This window comes from Vulpes vulpes, chromosome 14 (genome assembly GCF_048418805.1).
Source record: "Vulpes vulpes isolate BD-2025 chromosome 14, VulVul3, whole genome shotgun sequence".
Classification (NCBI taxonomy): Eukaryota; Metazoa; Chordata; class Mammalia; order Carnivora; family Canidae; genus Vulpes; species Vulpes vulpes.
Genome location: NC_132793.1, coordinates 60,948,940 through 60,957,186, shown reverse-complemented (window position 1 = coordinate 60,957,186; position 8,247 = coordinate 60,948,940).

Genomic DNA, 8,247 nt, shown 5'->3' with positions numbered 1-8,247 from the left:
AAAATAAATAAATAAATCTCCTTTTACTTTTTAAATTTTTTTGCATATATTTTTTATTGGAGTTCGATACGCCAACATATAGCATAACACCCAGTGCTCATCCCGTCAAGTGCCCCCCTCAGTCTCCCCTACCCCCTGCCCAGCTCCCTTTCTACCACCCCTTGTTAATAAATCTCCTTTTAAAAAGTCCAAACAACCAGCAAGTGAATATAATTGCCTGTACAGGATATTAGCAGAATGCAGCAATGGAAAACAAAGGTGAAAAGTGGGAATCTACTTAGATGGTAGGGTCAGGAAAGGCCTCTCCAGAAAAAGACACTTAAGTTGGGACTGAAAAATAAGAAAACATGATCCAAAAAAAAAAAAAAAAAAAGGAAGCATGATCCATAGAAAGTCAGGGAGACAGCCTTCCAGGCAGAGAGATGATACCCACACATCCCTCATTTATTGATCAATTCCAAGATGAGGGGCCATATGTAGGAGGGAAGAAAATCATCTTTTAATCACACAAGAGATGAAGTGTCATATTGACTTACGAAAAAAGCTTTATAAGTTTCGTTTGTTTCAGCCTACAACTGATTTTCTGGGTTGGGTTTGTTTGGTTGGTTTTGTAATCACTTGTAGTGTCCTGAGCTAAATATATGGCTTTGTGGCTCTGCTGTTGTACATTTGATACCCTCTGCCCAGAATTTATTTCTCCACTTTCCACTCTTAGGGCCTTTCTGTGCTTCAAGATTTACTTAAAGCATCTTGCTTTTATTTTAAAAGGATTTTTAAAAAATTAGATTAGCCTCACATGACATAAAATTCACTATTTTAAAGTATATGTTTTGTGGGGTTTAGTATATTCGCTATGTTTTGCATATTCTAAACATCACCATGATCTAATTCTAGAACATTTTCACTACTTGAAAAAGAACACTAGTACCTATTCCCAGTGAGTCTCAGTTCTCCTCCACCCTCACCCCCCGGGTGACCACTCATCTACCTTCTCTCTCCATGGATTTGCCTATTCTGGACATTCATAGAATTACAATCATACAATCCGTGGCTTTTGTGTCTGGCTTCTTTTACTTAGCATAATGTTTTCAAGGTTCATGTTTATTGCAGCATGGACCCATACTTTACTTTTCTTTATGGCTAAATAATATTCTAGTGTGTATATATACAAATTTTGCTTATCTATTCATCAGCTGATAGACATTTGGATTGTTTCTACTTCTTGACTATTGTGAATAATGCTGCTTTGAACACTTGTATACAAGCGAACATCTGTTAACACCTGTCTTCATTTTCTCAGGTATATATTTAGGAATGGAATTGCTAAATATATATTATTATTAGGTCATATGGTAATTCTATATTTAAAATTTTGAGGAGCTGCTAAGATGTTTTTCACAGAAGCTGCACCATTTTAAATCCCCATAGCAGTGTATGAGTATTTCAGTTTCTCCACATCCTTGCCAATACTTGCTAATGCCTTTTTTTTAAAAGTATTATAGACATCCTTGTGGGTGGGGAGAAATATCATGGTTTTGCATTTCCATAGTGTGAGAAAGAAGTACACATGCATTCTTTTGCATGTAGATCCTCAGTTGTTCATAACCACTTGTTAAAAAAAAAAAAAAAAGACTGTTCTTTCTCCCATTGAATGTCCTTGTCAATCTTGTCAAAAGCAGTTGACCATAAATGTATGGGGTTACTTCAGAACTCTCAGTTCTCTTCCATTGGTCCATATTTCTATCTGCACACCAGTGCACATTTTCTTGATTACTGTAGACTTGTCAGTTTGAAATTGGGAGATATGAGTCCTTCACCTGTGGTGTTCTTTTTCAAATTCTTTTGACTATTCTGTGTCCCTTGCAGCTGGAAATTTCAGAGGGATTGCATCAGACCTATAGATAAGTTTCAGTAGTATTGCCCTAACAATAATAGTAAATCCTCCAATACATAAACATGGGCTATCTTTTCATTTATTTAGATCTTTAATTTCTTTTAACAATGTTTTATAGTTTTAAGTATATGAGCTTTATAGTTCTTTGGTTAGATTTTTTCTTGTGTTTTTCTTCTGATGTTATTATAAATGGAATTGTTTTCTTGATTTTCAGAGGAGGCATTTTCTCTTATGTGAAACTTTCCCTGACCCTCACTTCCCCCAAGTGAAGTCTGATAAGTCTTCAGTCAATGTTCTCTCTCTGCCAGGCAGATATCTGTATTATTAATACTCACCACAACATACCAAAAGGCCCAAATCTGTATAATGTCAATTTCTCCTACTTGTGGACAGAGACTGTGTTCTATTAATCTTTTTTTTTTTTGTCCCTAAGACTTATTTAGAGGCACTCACAAAGTAGGGGCCCTGTAAAAGGGGCCCTTCATAAGACTGAGAATATCAGTTAGGAATTCCAGGGAGAGAGAGGGGTGGGGAATGAGGCTGGAGAGACAAGTGGAATGGAGACTAGAGCTGGTATTTCCCTCTCCACATGAAGGGGGGTAGCACCATAAGGGTGATTACACTGATGTTGAAAGAAGATCGATAAGTGATTTGGGCTGGGAGATGTAGGTCTAGAGAGTTTCTGCCAGGAACTTGCTGCAGTATAGTTGCGAGGAAGTGAGTCTAGTATGATAAATATATGAGGAAATGGAAAAGAAGGAAAAGATGTGAGAGGTGTTAGGACTTCAGAATTCTTGGGACTTAGTGGCTAGTTAAACTTGAAGAACAGGAGGAAATCCATGAAGATTATGTGAAATTATGAACTTAAAGTCCCTGCCAAATAAATGTTCAACATGTTAGTTCTCCTCTTCTTCCTCTTTTTCAGTATATGACATGCTTTCCGCACGTAAACTTCAGGTAAATGGAGACAAGCCAAATAGACTCTTATCTTGAAATAGAGGACCAGAGATCTGGGATGGGAGAGAATGTAAGCAGACTCATTTCCTGAGTGTCAAGGGCACCTTTTTTTCCAAATCCTATCAGCAAAAAGCACTGAGTAGTGCTCCCACTGAAGTGAAATATGTTTTGTACAACATAGTTTGCATTTTTGACCAACGTCTAATATATTCTACAAGGCCAACATTTTTTTAAGGTCAATATTTTTTAATCTATTTGAGATTTTTAAGCTCACTAGACCACAAGGGTGAAAATAAGACCACAAAGTTATTAGTGATTAAAAACAAACAAATATTTGAGTTCTGACTGTTCAGCAATATTGGGGATTGAGAAAAGCATTAGGTAAGGTCTCTTCACTTAGAGAACTAATAATCTAGTTGGAAGGGGAGATATTGTGTAATTCCAAAGAATCACAGGGTGACTCTGTGATCACAGCACTGAACTTCATGGCTCAGACTTTGAGTATTTTAGAAATCCTGACAAGAGGATGATCTTCAGAGGCTTTATGCCTAGAGTGAGACCTTGTATATTGAGTAGGCTCTGACACCGTAGATGGTGAAATTTCTAAGACTAAGAGTATCCCAGGCAAGAGCCATGTGAGCAGACTATGTACCTAGAAATCGGTTTTGACATTCAACTGGGTGAGAACATTTAAAACTTCTTAACCAGAGGGAGTCATTGTGTTGAGGCATTAGGGGGAAATAAGGAGAAATAATAGAGGGTACAAGCAAATTACTTGGACTTTGCTTTTCTCTTTGTTCCCAAATCCAAAATTTGATGGGGAGAGATGAGAAAGCCTGGAAGCAATAAATGCTGATATGCATACATTGAAGGAAAGCCTAGATACAATCACTCTCAGAATTCATTGGGAATTGAGAATTATATATAGAATCAAGAAGTTGGACAGGATTTTTGAATGGTTGGACTCCAGCTCTCTGGGCTGAGTCAGGATAAGGTACAAACCATCCTAGACTAATTTAAAACTATATTTTAAAGTTTCCAGATACAGAGTCTGTAATCTCCATGATAACTTTTCAATTCCAAAGCAACCTTCACGTCAGTGCACTGAAATATCTCCATTGTGACTTAAGTCCCATGCATTTGTTCTGTCCTAGTGGATATCAGGAGCAGATGCTCACCACCAATTTCACTAGCTACTCAAGACTAGGCTACTGACATTCAGATGCCTCTTTCAAACATTAAATGACCCTCTTCTGTGCTTAGTTAGAAAATTGCTTCTGCTTCAGGTTGTTTACAGATTCTCAATACAGTTCATAATAAATAAATTTAGATGGCTTATTTCCCTCTACTTTTCCCTATTATCAACTTCATCTCCCAACCAGATCCTAAAACTACAGTTTCTCTTGATAGCTAACATTTAATCTTAGAAATGTCCATTTCCATTTGGTCCAGGTATATAACCATCTGGAAGGAGCTGGAGTTTAAGAGTCAAACAGGCTTAGATTCCCAACTTGATCTCTCTATGACTCAGGTTTCCTTATCTGCAAAAGGATAATAATGGTACTAACCTTGCTAGGTTTGCTGTGTAGAAATTATGAAAAATACTGCCCCCTGAGATTGGTGCAAAGTAAGCACTCTATCATAGTTATTACTCACTGTTTTAAGTCTCACCCTATCATAAGTAAGCTCTGTGACTTAACTTCTCTGAGCCTGTTCCCTCATCTGATCATGAGTATAAGACCCGTCTTACAGGTTGGTGTAAAAATGAATAAAACATAGTGGCACTCAATTAATGGCATTATTAATAACAGGAAAAATCAGGTACTCACAAAAGCTTGTCCAGTCTTACCTTGTACTGAAGGAAATGATCATGAATTTCAGCTTAAAAACCAATTTAAAGACAGACATTTCCCATTTTTCTCTAAAGCTTTCTTTAATTTCTCAATATGCCCAGCAGAGTTTGTTTGGCAAGAATTAAAAAACAGAATTCTTCAGATATCTTTAGATTATTGCCACTGACCCTCAAACTAATATTAAGATATTTTGTTAGATTTTGGGATGAAGGAAGTGAAAACAGAATTATGAAAAGAGATAGATAATGAAGAGAAATGTTGAATGAATGAAAGACTGGATAGCATTTGGAAATGTTTTCAAATGTGAATTTACAAGGAAGGGTTTTATGTACAACCTTGAGTCAGTGGTGGTTGTGACCAGGAGGTAGAAGAAGTCAGTATGGCTGCTGGCCTCCCCCTAAGATATTTGTGCAAGTGTGAGAGACAACATATTCTCCACTCTGAAGCAGCCATGCCCAACAACAGGTCACTCTTGGAAGGCTCAGCTTCAGCTGCATCTCGGAAGGGGCCGGTACAGGAATAGATCAGAATCCTCCTCTGGGGTTTACTATCAGTTGCCTGCCTCTGTGTGCAAGGCTGGAACTATGAATATAAAATTGTGTTGTAGGCTCAGATCAGGGGCAACACTAGGACAGGAAATAGCAACTCTGAGGGCAGCAGGCACATTCTCCCTCCTGAACCTCAAAGGACATCTGCTTTTTGGTAGGTAGATGAATTTGACTTCAAGTTCATGAATATTCTAGAATTTTTTAACATGACATATATGGAATACACTTATTTCTTTTTCCTTTTCAATGTTGAAAGCCTGCTCAAATCCCAACAACAAGAATCACGAGAGGGGTGCCTGGGTGGCTCAGTCGGTTAGCAGCTGATTCTTGATTTCAGCTCAGGTCATGATCTCAGGGTCTGAGGACTGAGCTCTACAATGGCTCCATGCCCAGTGGGGATTGGAGAATCTTAAGATTCTCTGTCCCTCTCCCCCCTGCCCTTACTCCTACCCAAATCATGCACGAGCTCTCTCTCTCTCTCTCAAAAATTGATAAATAAATATAATAATCATGAGGAATGTTTTATTTTTATTTTATTTTTTTTAATTTTTATTTATTTATGATAGTCAAAGACAGAGAGAGAGAGGCAGAGACACAGGCAGAGGGAGAAGCAGGCTCCATGCACCGGAAGCCCGATGTGGGACTCGATCCCGGGTCTCCAGGATCGCGCCCTGGGCCAAAGGCAGGTGCCAAACCGCTGCGCCACCCAGGGATCCCATGAGGAATGTTTTAAATAGTAAGAAAAGTTTAGTTTCATGTTATACTAAAAAAAAGTTCAGTGTGAAATCATTTCTACTTAAAATCTTAAACTTCAAGAAATTTAGATTTTTAAAAATTATTTCATCAAAACCTGTGTTGAAAATGACCACCAAAATTGAGGATGAGTAAAGATCATCTCTTGACTGATGAGGAATATTTTAAATTATTTATTTTTTAAATATGCCATTTGTTTACATATTAAAGATTCAAGAAAGGTGAAAAAATACAACAAAACTCTTCCTTTCATCCTGTCCTCCAGCTACCTGTTCCTCCTCTAAAAGACAACTGATGTGAGTGGTTTCCCGTGCATTTTCCATAGGTATTTACAGTCAAACATATACATTTCTTTTTTGTCCCTGTTAGCTGAATACCACTTTTTCGTATTGCTCTGTACTTGGTTTTTATTGAATATACCATGTATTACATAGTAATACAGAAAGAGCATCCTCATTCTTTTCTATAATTGTATGTAGCAAAATTTATCTGGTGAATGCCCTATTGATAGAAATTTAGGTTGTTTCCAAAATATTCTAATTAAAAGCAATACTTCAATTAAAAACAATGGCCTTGCTCATAGACCACTTTGTATATGTGCAGATATGTCTGTTATACATATTTCTAGATGTTTTTACTGTGTTGAAAGGTAGGCACATTTGCACTTTTGATAGATATTGATAATTATGTGATTGTCTGTTTCTCCACCTTCTCATCAATTACAATTCATATCATACAATTCAGAACCTTTACCAGTTCTGAGAGGCAGAAAATAATAATGAAGCGTAATTTTAATTTTCACTTCTCATAAGTGCAAATGAGCCATCTTTTCATTTGTTAGGAATTACTCATACTATTTTTTTATAAACTTTCAGCTAGGGAGAATCAAAATATGAAATCACAAAAAAACAAAATTATATCACAGTTTAACAAAGTAAATAAATGCCCCTTCTCTCACCAGTATAAAGATGAGTATCTTTCTTCATGCAAACGATGCACTTTTGCAGAAGTGAACGAAGTAATCTTTAAAAGAAGTTGAATGCTTGGCCAGGATGTCTTAGATCAGCCCAACATCAGTTGTAGTAAGATTAAGGGAGATTTCTTACTATGTTTACTGTGTGTCAAGTACAAGCCTAAATATTATACACTTTTTTTTAAGAGTTCAGCTTTTTTTTTTTTTTAAGATTTATTTATTTATTCATGACAGACACAGAGAGAGGCAGAGACACAGGCAGAGAGAAAAGCAGCTCCAAGTCCCCGACATGGGGCTTGATCCCTGGTCTCCAGGATCATACCCCAGGCGGAAGGTGACGCCAAATCGCTGGACCACCAGGACTGCCCACATTTCTTTTCTCAGTTAATCATTTAAGGTAAGTTTCATTTCACAAAGGAGAGATTGAGGCACAGGGAGGCCAGATAGCTTGCCTAAGTCAACTATCTTGGTACAATTACATGGCTACTCAGGAATTTTTTGAACTCCATAGTGTCATATATAACTACAGATTTGTATTACCCTTCTGGAATGTGGCTTTCCAGCATTCCAGTATTCCATTTTAAATAGTCCCAGTCAATGAGTAAATGAATTCAGCTTCTTGGGACACATTTTGCAAATAACTTGCCTGGGTGAACTGATATCAGATCAGTAACCAGAGGAATTTTAGAACCATAAAGTAACATTAAGTAGATGAAGATGGGCCCGGCTTTATGAACCTTTGAGAGTTAGGGCAAAGGTATCTCTCTAGAATAACTTTAAAAATAAACCCAATAGGGCTGCCTTACTGGCTTAGTCAATAGAGTATAAGACTCTTAATCTCTGGGATGTGAGCTCAAGCCCCATGTTAAAGTATAGAGATTACTTTAAAAAATAAAATCTTTTTTAAAGATTTTAAATAAACCCAGTAAAAGAAAAAGAGCTATTTTCTCATTTTACAAAAAATTTATTAGTAACTAGTTGACATTCTTTTTGATAAAATAATATACTTTGCCATGTAGATAAATGTTGCTATTTTAGCAAAGTATTATAATGTAAGAAATACATAATATTCTGTTCATTTAAGTAAATTTAAGGGTTTAAAGATTGGCCTTATATACTGGGTTCACAATGTGAGGAGAAATGTGGCTTGGCTTTGGAGAAAAATGGCTGAACCCCTGGGCCACTACTATCTTTTGTAAAGCCTTAATGTGAATTTTGGAAAAGCTTCCTCTCTGGGAGAACCAGCTGGAAAAATCCATTTTCCCTGAT